Source organism: Oryctolagus cuniculus, chromosome 1, assembly GCF_964237555.1.
Source record: "Oryctolagus cuniculus chromosome 1, mOryCun1.1, whole genome shotgun sequence".
Classification (NCBI taxonomy): Eukaryota; Metazoa; Chordata; class Mammalia; order Lagomorpha; family Leporidae; genus Oryctolagus; species Oryctolagus cuniculus.
The window spans coordinates 219423076-219441470 of record NC_091432.1 but is presented as its reverse complement, the minus strand read 5'-3'; the positions used below and the strand labels follow the sequence as shown (position 1 = coordinate 219441470).

The window sequence follows — 18395 nt, the reverse complement described above, 5'->3', positions numbered from 1 at the left end:
GGTGAGGTGAAACCTCATTGTGGTTTTGATTTGCATTTCCCTGATTGCTAATGACCTTGAACATTTTTTCATGTGCCTGTTGGCCATTTGGATTTCCTCTTTTGAAAAATGTCTATTGAGGTCCTTGGCCCATCTCTTAAGTGGGTTGTTGGTTTTCTTTTTGTGGAGTTTCTTGATCTCTTTGTAGATTCTGGTTATTAACCCTTTATCTGTTGCATAGTTTGCAAATATTTTTTCCCATTCTGTCGGTTGTCTCTTCACTCTCCTGACTGTTTCTTTTGCAGTACAGAAACTTCTCAATTTGATGCAATCCCAATAGTTGATTTTGGCTTTGACTGCCTGTGCCTCCCGGGTCTTTTCCAGAAATTCTTTGCCTGTGCCAATATCTTGAAGGGTTTCTCCAATGTTCTCTAGTAACTTGATGGTGTCAGGTCGTAGATTTAGGTCTTTAATCCATGTTGAGTGGATTTTTGTGTAAGGTGTAAGGTAGGGGTCTTGCTTCATGCTTCTGCACGTGGAAATCCAATTTTCCCAGCACCATTTATTGAATAGACTGTCCTTGCTCCAGGAATTAGTTTTAGATCCTTGATCAAATATAAGTTGGCTGTAGATGTTTGGGTTGATTTCTGGTGTTTCAATTCTGTTCCATTGGTCTATCCATCTGTTTCTGTACCAGTACCATGCTGTTTTAAGAAATTAACTTTTTAGCTTGTTTCCAGTAGCCCCCAGTTTAATAGTCAAGGACATTCAGAAATTTTATTATTATAGTATGTATTGGTATACTTTTGTTCATATATGTGCAATCTTTCTTTGGATTTTCTCACTTCACTCTTTCCTGTTAAAGTCTTCCCATCCAGCACATTCCTTTCTATTCTTTATATGTTATATAATCCCGGGCATTCTTGAAAGGCGATTGTTATGTCTTCTCTTTGAAGACATTTCCAGCTATCCAAAGTCAAATTCTTGTCATCTGCTACATACTCTATCATGACAATATTGTTGCCTTTGTTATTATTTCTTCATAATTCTGCTCATACATTTATTTCCCAATTTTCAATAGGACTTGTTGAGGCACAAATACAATAGAAAAAGACCCTTTTTAAAATTATAATCAAAGTGGTAAGTATTCTTTTTTTTTTTTGGACAGGCAGAGTGGACAGTGAGAGAGAGAGACAGAGAGAAAGTTCTTCCTTTACCGTTGGTTCACCCTCCAATGGCCGCCGCGACCAGAGCACTGAGGCTGGCGCACCGCACTGATCCGATGGCAGGAGCCAGGTGCTTCTCCTGGTCTCCCATGGGGTGCAGGGCCCAAGGACTTGGGCCATCCTCCACTGCACTCCCTGGCCACAGGAGAGAGCTGACTGGAAGAGGGGCAACTGGGACAGAATCCAGCACCCCGACCAGGACTAGAACCCGGCGTGCCAGCATCGCAGGCGGAGGATTAGCCTATTGAGCCACGGTGCCAGCGTAAGTATTCTTACATACGCGTTTTTATATACAATCTTTATAACCACACCGGAAGTGTACCATTTTCTGTTTGAGGTAGGATAATTGAATCTAGAGGCAACTGAGGTTATGCATCTAGTAACTGACCGAGATGACATTGAAACTTAGTATTGTGTGATTCTAAAATGCATGATACTTTTACTACCACATGCTTCATCCTCTTTTCCACAGATTCTTTAACTAGTAGGTGAGGAAAACTTCATATCAAGTGCTAGAAGGGGACTGTGGTAATAGGTAAAATAAAAGCACACCTAAAAAGAATCTTGCTGAATAAACCCATAGTAATTCAATTCCAAAATTACTACTGAGTTTTCTGGAAGCCTAGACAAACTGAGGATATCCATTTTTGGGCATCTAGGATGAGAAAGCTGTCTGGGGTCCTACTTCTGAGACAATACATTGAAAACACCGAGGAATACATTGGAAGTTGTTCTCAGTGATACTTTGATAATGAGTCCAAAAAAATGTTTTGCAAGATAATTGCATCCACTCTGGATGAACACTGAAAGAATAGTGCTAAATCATGGTTCCATAAAGACAATTTTCCAGGGGCCTCAGTGATCACGGTTAAAGGATGTAACTTTCTTCTTAAAAGGCCTAACCTAGGGATAAAATGTAGTGCATTAATGTGTATTAACCCAGTATTTCCTTGAGATAGTAAAAGTGTTTTTTTTTTTTTTGTAAACAATGAGATGTATTTTTGCTTAGATTTTAATAGGAGAGAGTCTGTTGTATAGTTATATAACTATGGATATACTAAAAGAAATAATTTTTAGGATATAGTAATCTATATTTGCAAATGGCAGAAAGTTGTAAGAAAATAGTATGTGGAAATTTGTGGCTTTGGGATTCTTTGGGAGGAGAGAGTTGTTGACAATGTTTTCCCAGAGGAGGCAGCACTTGAGCTGATCATCACTGAATAATTTCAAAAGAAAATGGTGGTAAATTCTGATGTAGACATAGGTTCTAGGCATAGAGATAGCTCAGAAGATGAAATGATCAACACTCTGAGGATGAGTAACAGTAGCGGTGAAATTTGAAATAAATTTTGGAGGGCAAATCTTCCCTGAAAGCAACAAGGAAGGGCTTTATGAGAAAAGAAAACTACATATGCAATGGCACAGAGGAACGAAACATGAACTAGCATTCGCTTTACCAGCTTGCATTCCCACCAACAGTGGATTAGTGTGCCTTTTTCCCCACATCCTCGCCAGTGTGGGTGCAAACTGTTGAACTCTTTATTTAGTATATACTAAGTTGATCTTCTGTATATAAAGATAATTGAAAATGAATCTTGAAGAAGTGGATGGGAGAGGGAGTGGGAAATGGAATGGTTGTGGGTTGGAGGGAGGTTATGGGGGGGAAAAGCCGCTATAATCCAAAAGTTGTACTTTGGAAATTTATATTTATTAAATAAAAACTGAAAAAAAAGATATAGCATTCACATACTAGGTAATTTTAAGTTGGCTTGTGTGGGCACCACTTTCCCTTGAAGAAAAGAATCAAAAAATCAGGTTAGAGGTCTACAGAGTCAGATGATGAAAGAAACAACAAGGAGTTTGAAATACTAAAGAGTTTGAGTATTGTTCTGAGCAGCAAAATGTCTGTATTTTAGTGAAAAAATAGTAGTGATTAATTGTGAAGAGTGACAATAGGAATGTGAGGCCGGAATCTGGGAAAATAAGGACATTAGTATGATTTTTTCAGGTAACAGATGAAGCAGCTGAGGACGATGAATTGAGGAGTTGGTTAGAGTGTGATAGAAAGAAAGGATGACATGAGATCAGGGGTACTGAGGCAATAGAATTGACTGTGGCTGGGTAGGAGTATCAGGTAGGAAGGAATCCAAGATGACTCTGTAAGTGTTAAGAACCATAGGAGGAAGAAATAGTCTGTCCTGTTCTCAGAGTAACCCAATAATTTGCTCAATGTCTGACTCATAACAAGAATCTAAATTACTCATTGTTAAAGACATAGCCATTTCTGGTTTGAGTGACTGGCAGAACACTGGTGGTGCAACCAGAGATCCAACAAATAATGCAGAATGTAAGATACTAGCTGATATCCATAGGGCTTTTCTAGAATTAGGCCGTATTTATCTAATTATTATAATAATGGACTATTTCTTGAGCTCTTACAAAGTAGGAGGCAGTTGGTTAAGTACTGTGCATATGGTATTGTAATTAATGGTCATGAATTATGACTTCAATGGTCATAAAGGAATTCTTCTACAAGAATGAATGATTGCTGTAATAGCTTTCTTAGGAGTGAAGAAACTCAAACTCTGAAAGGTTAAGGAAACCAGCCAATGTCACAGAGTTAGTGAGCAGCAGAATCAGGTTTAGGACCCAGATCAGTGTGATTCAAAGCCTACAATGTTAACCATGGTGCTTAGAGATGGAGAAAGAGCAATTTGCTCAAGTTACACAGTAAGTAAGGGATTTACATGGGCTAAAGCATCTGTTTCTCTTATAGTGGATGTTTTACCTAAAAAGGCTAGGTAAATCTTGATGATATCTTACTACATCACTCAGACTATAGATACTTGCAAGCTATTTTGGGGAATAGCCAACACTGTGCTGTTTACTGGATAGGTACCAGTAAGTTCTCTGCTTCTATTAAGTCTCCAGGCAATGAGATGCCTAGTGCAATGACCTCACTACTAATGATAGTGAGTACCAGAGCACAAGAAGTGATTTTATTCTTACTATTATTTGCTAAAACCAGAAGTCTTAGCAGCTGTAATTAATATTAGTAAGCAAAAATTTCACAGAATACTGGTATTTTTCACATGCCTGGCCAAATCTTAAAATATTAAGAAAGAATATTGGGTTCATAACTTGTCATATTTGCATGTGAACACCCAGAATCAAGTTTCTATATCAATGGAGAAGGAGACTTATCAAGCAATATGGTCTGGGTGACCATAGAAAATTTTCCCCTTAAATATTTATCATTATTAAGCAACATAAAGGTTCATTGACAAAGGACATTGAAGCATCACAACAGGGGGTGAGATTGTCCAGGACTGAATCTTATCTATGGTTGTTTGTCCTATTTTTTCCTGGAGATTTCTAGTATATTATCCTCCCTGTTTTCCAGACCATACTCGCTGGTTGAGTCAATTCCCTTCATTGACCAGCTTCTGATAAACAGTAACTTCACTTTATTTCCCTGAGTACACTCCCTTTTTCTGCAAATATTTCTTTCCATATTGAAAAAGGGTTTTTTTTTTTTTATTCCACATGCCCTTTCTTGCAAGGCTTCAGAGTGAACTACAACAGTCATCAATATAAGAATGCAAAGAAAAATAGCTTTGAGGGGGTGGGCATTGTAGAACCCATGGTAACCCCATTTTGGAATGCTGGTTCAAGACCTGTTTTCTCTGCTTCCAATCCAGCTTCCTGCTCATGTGCCAGAAAAGGCAGCAGATGAATGCCGAAATACTTGGGCCCCTGCCACCCATGTTTGAGGCCCGGATAGAGTCCTGGCTGCTGATTTAGGCTAGACCCAGCTCTGGCTGTTGTAGTAATTTAGGGAGTAAACCAATAGATAGAAGATCTCTCCTTCCCTGCCAATCTGCCTATCAGACAAATAATAAGTCAATATTTTTTTTAAAAAAACAGCTATGATTTACTAAGACCCTGTACTAAATAATTTTATGCCTAGCACTTTGTTTTTAAAGTTTTTTTTTTTTTATTTCATTTATTTTAAAGGCTCAGTGACAGAGAGAGGGGGGAGTGGCAGAGAAAGCTCTTCCATATGCTGGTTCATTCTCCAAATGCCAGCAACAGCTGGGACTGGGCTGGCTGAAACCAAGGTTCAGAAAACCATCCAAGTTTACTATGTGGGTAGCAGAGGTCTAAGTACTTGGTCCATAATCTGCTGCCTCCCAGGGTGCACATTACCAAGAAGCAGGATCAGAAGCAGAAGTGTGACTGAATCTCAGGTACTCTGATACGTGTACCAAAGATCAGCTTAGCCTGCTAAGCCACAATGCCTCTTCCTTGGCATTGTATTTAATCCCAGTGAAACTCAGACAAGGTAATGATGATTACATTGTAGATCTTTCTGGACTGGCCAGCTGGGCTTCCTTCCTCCATCCCTATTTCCTCTCTCTATCCCTCTCTCCCTTTTTTCTTTCCTCTTTTTTGTTTATCTGAATTTTTAAATACTTTAAAATGAAGCTGGTTTATTTTGTAAAAGGAAAAAAAACCTCAATGTTATTTTTGAAAAGTAAACTTGTCCTTATTTGACTGCATTTCTGCAAAGCAGGGGCCACTGACTCTGAATTTGAAATGTATTGCAAGAACTCAGGTTAGCTGGACATTTCTGTGAAGACTTCACAAGCACTCCTGATAGATTTACTATGTAGGAATATGAGACCAGACTGAGACTGACACTGGGATTCATACATGTTTATTTACTTGTGTAGCTTTGCATTGGTTGAAGGGGATGGCATGGAGAAGGCTTCCGAGAAGGAAGCAGGGAGGGAAAGGTGAGAACAACTGGGTGCCTATGACATGTCTGGCATAATCCAGGAACAGAGCTTGAAGGAGATGTTTATACAACAGCCTCTGTGAGGCCCAAACGTACGAAGAGGGCATCCTTGGTGTTCAGAAGATAGAACCCAGCACAAAACTATTACAAATAAGCTCCTACTCACTCTAGAGTGAGAATATAATCAAATTTCAGCATTTGGAGGATGCCTGAGAGTGAAGAATGTCTGGAGGGACTAGTTCTGGGACAATCCTTACAAGAGAGCACATTGTAAGTGTTGAGAGCCACTCCCCAAATGTGTTCTTTGTCATCCAACATAGAAGGTGGGGAGGGGGCACAAATGGGGAAGTTAAGGAATAACATGATCAATGCCACACAGTTCCTGGAGTGAATGGACTCCTGTATGACACCTGCCATTTGTAAAGAGTTAAAAAGTTGAGATTGGAATGAGAGTCTTCTTTCATGTGGAATAAAGAGGTTATAATCTTTAATGTGACCCTTTGTATACACAAAGTACAGTATAATGTCCAGAAACTGACATTGTAAGAAAATAGCCTTAGCTTCCAATCCTAGAGATGGAGAAGACTGGGAGGTATCTAATACCTTCGGTCAACTCCACAGTCACCCAAAGAGAAAAGTTCTTAGCCTCTGAATGACTCTTTTGATGGGACCCACAAGCTCCACCTTTCTTTTATTAAAGTTGTTTGATTTCTCTGTCAATAATGTTTGCAGACATGGACAGGGATATTTTGTCTGTGAGGTAGAGTGAGGGCTTAAGCTCAGTCTATGCTATTCTCAACATTTAAAATCAATTTTCTTTTTTTATTTTTATTTATTTATTTTTGACAGGCAGAGTGGACAGTGAGAATGAGAGACAGAGAGAAAGGTCTTCCTTTGCCGGTGGTTCACCCTCCAATGGCAGCTGAGGCCAGGGCAATGCGGCCGACGCACCACGCTGATCTGAAGCCAGGAGCCAGGTGCTTCTCCTGGTCTCCCATGTGGGTGCAAGGCCCAAGGACTTGGGCCATCCTCCACTGCACTCCCTTCCCACAGCAGAGAGTTGGACTGGAAGAGGAGCAACCGGGACAGAATCCGGCACCCCGACTGGGACTAGAACCCAGGGTGCCAGCATCACAGGCGGAGGATTAGCCTATTGGGCCGCGGCACCGGCCTAAAATCACTTTTCTCCAAAGAATGGATTTCTTCTTTTTTCATTAGTCACTCATATGTACCATTTGGCCACATCTATGACTTCTGGACACGACAAATGCTCATCAGGTTCAATAGAAATCCTCACAATTCTATATTCTTTAGGCTAAAATAACCCAAGTGCAGAAAACAAACAAAATTGTAATCAAGTTCTCTGAAACAAGTGCTATGCTAAACATATTTCATTTAGCATCTCATTTAACCCATCCAATGTCCCTTGAGAGGAAACTTCATTCTAGTTTTATAACTTACAAAACTGTACTGTATAAAATTGGAGTTCTGCCACCAGAATCAGGACATTGACTTGAATTCATTCCACATAGTTACTTGTGTGTTCTGCCAATTGTTCTTCCAGTTTTTGAAATTATTGGGTTCTTCCAGTTGGATCTCCCTTTTGTAATTTCACGGAAGTCCATGAACTTTAGTTCCTAGTTTATTACCTCTACATCAATTAACTGAGATTGCCACTAATCTCTGACTGATTAGATCACATGGAATGTTGCTAAATTTCAGCTGTAAGAATTCGAGAAAATAACTTACCTCTAAAAGATATCCATCTGTCTAATATCAAAGCTATCCTTGCAATAATCATTTCCAGTTGTAAAGTCATTGACTCCCTTGTCCAGTCCCTTCACATGTTCTCAGATATTTTAACAATTGCCCAACATAATCTAATCCTCCCTTTAAAATAAGCCTTCTTGGCTTATTTTATTTATATATTTTATTTTATTTTATTTATTTTATTAAAATAAGCCAGCACTGTGTTGTAGCCACTAAAGCCACTTCTTGCAATGCTGGCATCCCATATGGACATTGATTTGTGTCCCAGTTGTTCCAGTTACACATAGAGAGAAGCAGAGGCCGAGAGAGAGAGAGAGAGAGAGAGAGAAAGAGAGAAAGAGAAAGTCTTCCATCTGGTGGTTCACTCCTCAATTGGCCATAATGGCTGGAGCTGCATGGATAGAAAGCCAGGAGCCAGGAGCTTCTTCTGGAGCTCCTACGGGGGTGCAGGGAATTCAAGGATTTGGGCCATCTTCTACTGCTTTCTCAGGCCATAGCAGAGAGTTAGATTGGAAGTGGTACAGCCAGGACTCAAACCAGCGCCCATATGGGATGCTGGCACTGCAGGCACTAGCTTTACCCCTACACCAGCCCCACTGCTCCACTTCTGAACCTGTTCCCTGCTTGGGAAAGCAGCAGAAGATGGCCCATGTCCTTGTTCTCTTGCATTCAAGTGGGAGAAGGAAAGAAGCCCCTGACTCCTGGCTTTAGCCTGGCCCAGCCCTGACCATTTTATCCATTTGGGGAATGACCCAGTGGATAGAAGGTTTCTCTCTCTCTCTCTCTCTCTCTCTCTCTCTCTCTCTCCCTATCCTTCTCTGTAAATCTGACACTAAAATAAATAAGTAAATATTTAAAAATAGAAATAATAAATCATTTTTTAATTCCTCCACTAGAACATAGCCTTGGATCTAACCAATTCTCATTTACAGCCCAATTTGTTTCCAGAAGAAACAAATCCTGCAAGCAGCCTTGTTCTCCATCTCTTTGGCAGACATTTACACAAATGGTTCTATGGGACTGCATATTCATTTTACTTGCTTCCTCCTCCCCCAATTTGAATGTAAACTGATGAAAATTCTGTGTTCACAGAAGTTACAAAACAAATGTTTGTTGACTGCTGTAGTTCTTTTGTTACTCAGTACCCCCAATCCACTCTGCCCTGCCTCTCGCTTGGTCACCTGGTTAAATAGGCTCTTGATGAATGCTTACTAAAAGGAATAATGAACCAGCAACAACTAAATATAAGGTGCTGTTGTAATAATTGGCTTGGTCAGACAGATATTTGGATACCATGTGGAATTCTGTGGCAGCAGTGGAATGCCATTGGGTATATGGAGGTCTGGCAGAGACCAAACTGTGGTTATATCTGGGCACAAGAGGGTGAGGGTGAGAGCAGGAAAAATCGAGCAGGAGTCATTGTGTCTGGGATGAAATGGAGGGTTTGAGAAGGGAAGAAAGAAGCTGAATAGCAGACTGGTTTGTAAGATTGGGAAATCAGGTGTGAATAATGGACAACAGCACTAACAATCATAATAAATGGGTAATATTACATAGCTAAATGGACAATTTCAAATTTGGATGGCAGCTTAATTGTTTTTGGAGGTTTCCAATTCTTCATTGTCAATAGGAAACCTAAAGTGAATTTTGCAGAAGAAAAAAAAAAGAAAATACAATGAAGTATTTTTTAAAAGATTTACTTTATTTATTTGAAAGACAGAGTTACAGAGAGAGGAGAGGCAGAGAGAGAGAGAGGGAGGTCTTCCATCCGATGGTTCACTCCCTAGATGGCCACAACGGCTGGAGCTGCGCCGATCCAAAGCCAGGAGCTTCTTCTGGGTCTCCCACATGAGTACAAGGGCCCAAGGACTTGGGCCATTTTCCACTGCTATCCCAGGCCATATCAGAGAGCTGGATTGGAAGAGGAGCAGTCAGGACTAGAATTGGTGCCCACATTGGATGCTGGCGCTTCAGGCCAGGGCGTTAACCTGCTGCACCACAGTGCCAGCCCCACAATGAAGTATTTTTAAAGTATAAGTAAAGATATGATGGTGGAGTGTCTGGGTGAAGCACAGTGATGTCTGGAACTGATTTTGAAATGGATTGCATATAAGATAGATTGATAGAGCTCTGGAGATGGCTATACATATAGTAAGACAAGTAAAAGTAAAATGTTAATTATAGAATTTAGGTGGTAGCTATGCATATGTTCACAATGAAATATAGTTAAACTTTATTGTTTGAAAAATGCATTGTGAGGAAACTGCCTCAGTTCCCTTGAAAAGAATCATGTTATACAATGAACAGATAAGAATTAGTTCACTAAGTAGGATATTTCAGTATAGTACTAAATCTGTATATTTCCACCGGGCTTTTTCCATCCATTCACTACAGTGTGATGACATAGAGGAAAGATTTCAGAGACAGACTAACTTGTCCCCAATTTTTAGCTTTTGATAAGTCACTAACTTCCCTGTCCCACAATTCCTTCATCAATCAACAATAAAATAATGATTTTATTTGATAATTCTAGGGTTATTGTGAAAATCAAATTAGTAAACGTAAAATGCTTAGAAAGGGCTACAAAACAAATAAGCTCTGTGTCAATGTCACCAGTTCTAGTCAGAATAACAATCATTAAATCTTCCTATTTGCCATTTTGGAATGGGAATAATTAGTCTGCTTTAACATAGAAGAAACTGAGGGTTTTTCTAATTTTTTAAAAATATTTCATTTATTTATTTGAGAGGTAGCGTTGCAGATAGCAAGAGGGAGAGACAGAGAGAAAGGTCTTCCGCCTGCTGGTTCACTCCCCAGTGGTTGCAAGGGCCAGAGCTGAGCCAATCCGAAGCCAGGAGCCAGGATCTTCCACTGGGTCTCCCGCATGGGTGCAGACGCACAAGTGCTTGGGCCATCTTCCACTGCTTTTCCAGGCCACAGCAGAGAGCTGTATCAGAAGAGGAGCAGCCGAGACTAGAACCAGTGCCTATATGGGATACTGGTGCCACTGACTGAGGATTAACCTACTGTGCCACAGCGCCGGCCCTGAAACTGAGGTTTGGAAAAACATTCTTGCCTAAATTCATGTAGATTAGTCAGAGAGTGATACTGAGTCTCAACTGAAGCCTTCTCTGCCTCTTTCAAATTTTGCTTCTCTTTGTCTCCCAACTCTGGATCCAATGTTTGCCACCTCCAGATTGGAAAGGAATGCAAAGTGTTCAGCTGAGTACCTGGTGCATGTTAGGTATCTAAAAAGTAGATTAATGATAAAAGTTCATTTATAGCACTTACTGTGTCTGTTATCCTGCTAAACACTACACATTATCTCAAAGAATCCTTGTAAAAGCTCTACCAGTTTAATTTTACAGCTTTTACTCCCTTATTTTCCAGATGAGAACAGAGGCTTTAGAAAGGGTATATTGCCCAACATCCCACAGAACGCAAGTCTGAGTCATCAACCCATCTGGTTCCAAAGCCCATGCATTTTTAACAACCCTGCAACACTTTCATGAATGAAGGGAAGACTGCTTCAAAGCTTAGCCGAATGGTAAAAATTAGGAGACATGAGCCATTTTACCCTTAATCCAAAGCTCCCCCTGAGTCCTTCTCATCATAGATGCATTGTATTACTAGCAAATGTGAATGTTTTGATGAATGAGACAAACACTCCAATTGCCTGTACATTGCAACATCTTCCCTTCAAAGGCCAGGGAGTGTAGACTGTACGTTCTTTGTCCAGCTTGTCTGAATGCGTCAACGCTGTCTGGGAGGCACAGAGGTGGATGCTTTCCTAGCAGGGGTGAGACCCCCTCCTGAATGTCCAGCTCCTGTATTTGTAATGTTGCCATGTGCTGTACCACTGGGCCAAGGAATGAAGGGGCCCATGGTCCCAGCCACCTCAGATTACGCAAGCCGAGAAAAATGTGCAAATCGCATGAGAAAAGCAGGCAGTCCCCAAACATCTTTATTTGTTCATTTCTGTGCCCTGACGCTTTGATTGCAGTTTTGTACTTAGAAATTTCAAGATAAGTATCAGCAGCTGGACACTGGGTAAATCAGAGGCACTGACTCTGTGTAAATACTGGTTTCGAAAGCATGAATTTATATCCAACAGCTTGGAGCACAGGACCCACGAGAAGGGAGGGGGTTAGTGTTCTGGCTTTGGCAGTGTCAACCTTCTGAGGAGCTAATGGACATGTCTGTACATGCCTGAACTTGCCTGCAGAGCCAAGTGGAGATTTCAGGAGCTGCCAGATCCAGACACGAGCGGTCTGCTTGCTCGGAACCAAAATGGAACAATCAGAGGAAGCGAAGGATTAGGAAGGAGAAGCCGAAGATTACAGGCTGAAGTCTGTTAACAGAGCAGAGGCTGCATGGTGAGTGACAACACTGATGACAATAAACTAAATTGTCACCTATTGAGTAGCCACCATTTACAAGATCCCATGTACATTAACTTCCCCAACAATACTGAGGTTTGGATGGGATTTCACACATTTTTGAAATTGAAAAAAAAAAGTGATTGGATCAAACAGCAAGTCACTCAAAGTCAGAAATTAATAAGAGGAAACAGGTTTGCTACACATGCCTGTCAGATTCAAAGACCAAGTTTTACCTTGAACTGCCCTGATGAACCAATAATAAATCCAAAACCTAAATCCTAAATAATAAACATTGCATACAATTCCAATTTTCAGTTTCTCCTATACATACTGGATATAGAAGGGATAAAGATGCCAAAGAGGGTGTTGCTTTGAAGACAGTGACAGTTCATATACTGGTTCTAAATTTTAGTTAGTATACACCGAGTTTTTCCCTAATGACAGAACAATCAGAAGGTGATTTTATTTGTGAAGAGAGATAGAGTGCGCAGACAGGGAAGGTGAGGGGAGAGAATGAGGGGGTGAGGGAGAGGAGAAGGGGAGAGGGAGAGATTCTTCTGGAGCTAAATTAACAGGCAGAAATGAATTGTTGGCATAGTATGAACTCAGAGGAGGGTTTGTTGGTAAGCTCTTGCAAGAACACACTGAGAAGAATATGGTCTGGAAAAGGATGAACAACACTGGGTCTGACAGCAGCCTGGTCATTTGAGCTAAGAATGGATACATCACTGTAAAAAAATTAGAATAATGCATAGAGAAAAGAAAATGATGCTGCAGTTATACAGATGTTTAGGTCCTTTGCTTGCAAATGACAGAATCCAGCATAAGGCAGCATAAGAAAAAACATATAGGAGCTAATGAAAGCACAAGGAATTTCTCTTGGAATAGTAGGAACAGTAAATACAAAAATAGGGAAGTAACATTGCTAAGATGCAGGAAAATGGTTAATTAGATAAAAGCATCACTCAAGCAGCTATATGGATCAGAGAAAGGAATAGTGGATGCTAAAATGCCACAAAACTCTTCACTATTTTTACTGAGATTCGGCTACTTTTCTTCAACAAAGTTATTGGTTCTCTTAGCTATGTAAATAATAATGCTATTTACTGTGATAGGGGACATTGGCCAAAGGCAAATATGAGACAGGAGAAATAGATGAATGATATCTTTAATTCTGAACAAATTGGATTTGAGATGCCTGTGGGTCCTCCAAGAGATGTCCATAAACACGTAGATGGATTCAAGTGGATTTCAGAAGAAATATATTGGATAGAGTCATGAATGAGAAGTCACTAGCACAAAGATGTCAACTGGAGGTGTAGTAGTGGTAAGGACATCCAAACAGAACAGGGAAAGAAATCAAATATATAAACTTAAACAAACAAACAAACAAACAAACAAACAAAAAAAAAGTGAAAGCAAGAGTGATGAGTCAGAAAAATTTAAAAAAAAACTTTCAGATTCCATAAAAGTAGTCAGAGAGAAGAGGAAATTAGGAGGAGGAGCACTTTCATAATGGGGAGTAAGGACAACTGAAAATTGGCTTTTCCATAAAAGGTAAGGAGAATACTGGAAAAATCATCAAAATAAACTTTTCAGAATCTTAGAATTTAATCTAAAGCTTGAAAAATTCTGAAGAATCTTTTTATTTATTTATTTATTTTTGACAGGCAGAGTGGACAGTGAGAGAGAGAGACAGAGAGAAAGGTCTTCCTTTGCCGTTGGTTCACCCTCCAATGGCTGCTGTGGCCAGTGTGCTGCAGCCGGCACACGGTGCTGATCCGATGGCAGGAGCCAGGTACTTATCCTGGTCTCCCATGGGGTGCAGGGCCCAAGCACTTGGGCCATCCTCCACTGCACTTCCTGGCCACAACAGCGAGCTGGCCTGGAAGAGGGGCAACCAGGACAGAATCCGGCGCCCCGACTGGGACTAGAACCCGGTGTGCTGAGGCCACAAGGTGGAGGATTAGCCTAGTGATCCATGGTGCTGTCTCTGAAGAATCTTTAATAAAAAAAAAGCTAAATGTCAGTAAGAACAATATAGAGTGTTGTGGCATTTTAGCAAACATTATTACTATTTCCTTCTACTCACATAGCAGCCATGGAAACCAATAGCTTTACAAACATGGTAGCTGCAAAGACTACAAAACTAGGAGCCCCTGAAAGGGACAGAAAGAGATTGAAGTCTAGAGATTTCCCAAAAGTCCAATTCCCAACTTCTACTATATATTTTTTATGTAGCAACTCAGTGGAGTACTCCAAAGGCATTGTCTGTATTTGACCCAAGGTGGATCTTGATGACTGGAAAAAGCTATGTGGCCAGGGTGTTTGCCAAAAACAACCAGTTGACCATATTTGTTTTTTGTTTCGACTTTTTTTTTTTTTTTTGACAGGCAGAGTGGACAGTGAGAGAGAGACAGAAAGGTCTTCCTTTTGCCATTGGTTCTCCCTCCAATGGCCACCGCGGCCAGCGCGCTGCAGCCGGTGCATCACACTGATCTGAAGCCAGGAGCCATGGGGGCCTCTCCTGGTCTCCCATGCGGTGCAGGGCCCAAGCACTTGGGCAATCCTCCACTGCACTCCCTGGCCACAGCAGAGAGCTGGCCTGGAAGAGGGGCAACCGGGACAGAATCCGGTGCCCCGACCGGGACTAGAACCTGGGGTGCTAGCGCCGCAGGCGGAGGATTAGCCTATTGAGCCGCAGCGCAGGCAGTTTCTTAGATTTGACACCCAAAACAAGTGGAAGTAGAATAAGAAGGCATACTGGAAAAAGAAAAATATCATATAATTTCCCTGATTTTAATAACTAATATACAGCATATAAAAATAATGTACATGAATGACATTTTGAGATTTTATTATTATTTATAGTCCTTGAATATACTCCTAAAGAACAATGGTTTTTATACTTACTACTTGCTGAATTTCTTATTTAGTGGTGGATTAAATTTGTGATTATAAAGTAAATTGAAAGTATGTCATTGCAAAAATTAAAAGAAAAATAAGAAAGAAAGTAGGAGGGAGGGTGGGAACAAGGAAGTGAGAGAGGGTAGGGTGGGAAGTGTCATTGTATTCTTAAAACTGTATATATGAAATACCTGAATTTTTTCCTTAATATAAATAAAAAAATTAAAAAGAACATTTGCTTCAAAAGACACTACCAAAAAGTGAAAAGAAAAACCATAGGATAGGAAATATATTTGCAATTCATATTTCTGTTAGAACTTGTACTTACAATGCACAAAGAACTATCACAACTCCACAGTGTGAAGATAAATAATCTAAAAATGGGCAATATACCTGAATACTCAGTTCTCTTCAAAGAAGATACAGAAATGGGCAATAAACCCATGAGAAGATGCTCAATATCACAGCCCATGAGGAAAACATTAATCAAAATCACACTGAGAGGCAGCCATGTGACACTACTTGAACTTTGAAATTCCAAGTTGGAGTACATGGGCTTTTATCCTATCTCCGATCCAAATTTCAGCTTCCAGCCAATGTGCGATCTTGGAGGTAACAGGCGATGGCTCAAGGAATTAAGACTCTGTTGCCCACATAAAAGATCCAGGTTGAAGCCTCAGCTTCTGACTTCAGCCTGGTCCATTCCTGGATATTGTGGGCATTTGGGGAGTGAAATATTGGGTATCTTTGTTTCTTTTCTTTCTCCCTCTCTCTTTCTCTCTCTTTTTTTTTTTGTCTTTCAAATAAAGAAAAATTAAGAAAAAAAATACTGAGACATGACTTCACACCCACCAGGATGACTATGACTTAAAAAGACAAAAATAACAAGGTCCACAAAGGTGAAATGGTATAGAAAAGGATGCTATCAGACGTTACTAATGGAGATGTCGAACTTTGCACCTATTTTGGAAATCACGTTGACAGTTATTTAAAATGTAAAGCAATGCCCTTCTAGGTAAATATCCAAAATAATGAACATGAACTTAGACAAAAAAAACTTCTATGTGAATGCTTATAACAGCATTATTCATAGTATATGAACATTGGGGTTGACTCAATTTTCCACCAACAAGTAAAAGGATAAACCAAATGTGATATATCTGTATAAAGGAATATTATTTGGCCATTAAAAGGAATATAATACATGCTACAAAATGATGAACCTTGAAAACATTATGGTCACTGAAAGAAGCCGGTCACAAAAGGTCACATTCTGAATTACTTCATTCACATAAAATGTCCAGAATAGCCAAATCCACAGAGACAGAAAATAGATTAGTGGTTGCCAAGGACATGATGGAAGAGGGGGATTGGGAATAACTGCTATAGGGTATGAGGTTTCTTTGAAGTGATGTAAATGTTCTGGAATCAGATAGTGGTTAACATTGCACAACTCTGTGAATATGCTGTGAACCATTGAACTCTACATTTCCAAAAGGTGAATTTCATGGCATGTGAATTATATCTGAATAAGAGTTTTTACAGGAAAAAATAGAAATAAAGAGGAAGCTAAGAGACATGGTGAAAACATATGTTGTAAGTCCATTTAGATAAGGAATGAGAAACATTTGTTGAATTTAACAACATTGAGGACTTTGATGAAGTTGGCTAAGGATACAGGGGAGATGGAGAAAAGCAGTTTGATTCTTCAACAAATATTGTGTATCACATATACCAAATTAACATGTGCTGTTGGGAAGGGGAACAAATAAAGAAATCCAGATGGTAATAGGTTAATGTGAAAATAGGAAATTAGAAACGGGAGACTGGGGGCACACACAATCCTTACCAAAGTTTGGCTGCAAAGGACAGAAAATAAATATGTTTGTGCCTGGAAGAGGACATTTATTCAGTTTTATAGATACTTAACTAAACTGGGAAAAAACATCAGTATCTTAACATGGGTAAACTAATCTCAAGTGCGATGGGAAGGATTCAAGGGAGAAAGAGTGAGGGATTTGATGATGTGCTGTAGGAAGTGGCTAGCTGAAGGGACAAAGCTGTGGAGAAGTTCACCAAAACACTGATGGAGTAATAACCTTTGGATAGATAATTTATTGTGATAGTAAGGAAGGGGGAAGACAGAGATAGATGCCAGTTATCTGTAGGAGGAGAACATTGAAGAACTCTGCTTCTGTTGGATTCTATTAAAGAGAGGGCTTACTGGCAGAGTCACAGAAGAATTGGTGGAACTGCCATACCGAAGTGGAATGGGTACAATAGCTATGAGGGAGGAAGCGTGGGAGTAATATGTAGAGGAAACACAAACGTTTTCTCTTAGTGTTGTTGAGGGCTCAAGCGGGTTTTGAGACCACCAATTTGTTGTAGCCCCAACCCACAGGGTTACACATTATTTTTATTCTTTCTTTTTTAGTAACAATGTTCAAATTATAACACCAATAAGGCAAGTAAGAGGGTCAGAAAATATTCTGTAGTAAAGGAAATGGAAGTATTCTACAGTAGATTCCTCTTATTCCTGGGGGATATGTTGCATGATCTCCAGAGAATGGCTAGTCCTGAATGGTATCAAACTCTATAGATACTGTTTTATCCTGTACATACATACCCATGCAGGTTTAATTTAAATAAATTACACACAATAATTCAACTTTCATGGAAATGTGGCAGCAATTTCTTCATCAGCAAAAGCAGTCAAAATCCATTCCGAACCTGTGAAACCACCTCTCACTTGGAGTAAATGGCTTAGTGTCACTTGATTCAGGGATCTCTTGCTGAGGTTTCAAACAGGCACAATGTTTTTTTAGCACAGCATGTTTCTGCTAACTGGGACATACATTCTGTTTCCATACATACATGAGTGTGTGTTGCCGTACACAGAGAAACACCTGTTTTAAGTGAGCAGTAGGCCAGAGGATTGCCCAAAGGGCAGATGAATGAGACAAAGGAGAGAGCGCCTGTCAACACCTCCAGTCCTGGTCTGCAGTGAAAGAGCCCTCCCAGTTTTTGGCCACTTAATGTTGTAGGGGGTGGTGCCTCTACAGGTGTGAAGCCACCTGGGAGTTATATGGCACCTCCACAAGTTTCACATGGAGCTTAACATCCATATTTTCATGGTGTCTTGGATGAAGCAGAAGCATCCTGGGAAAGGAGTTGTTCTGATTGATAAGTAGGAGGATAAAATTACATACAGGGGCTGGCAGTAACTTCCAACTCAGCACACCTAAATTAACTACCTGCCTGCTTATCCTGCATCAGTTTGAGGTGTGATAGCAAAACTGGCTAAGATTTCTTTTTCCTCCGCCAGAAACT

General features: G+C 40.1%; 1 long non-coding RNA gene across 2 annotated transcripts in view; it reads left to right on the top strand.

Annotated features, from left to right (window-relative positions):
* The first annotated feature begins 2898 nt into the window (after positions 1-2898).
* Positions 2899-18395, top strand: part of LOC127493236 (uncharacterized) — a 35740-nt gene continuing 20243 nt past the window's right edge. Inside the window, exons 1-3 of one of the 2 annotated variants that reach the window (XR_011385325.1) lie at positions 2899-10832; positions 10973-11323; positions 12002-13502. This is a non-coding gene — a long non-coding RNA (uncharacterized lncRNA). Of the gene's footprint in view, positions 11324-12001; positions 13503-18395 lie in introns of those variants that run through there. The other variant, XR_011385324.1, reaches the window with a different exon arrangement.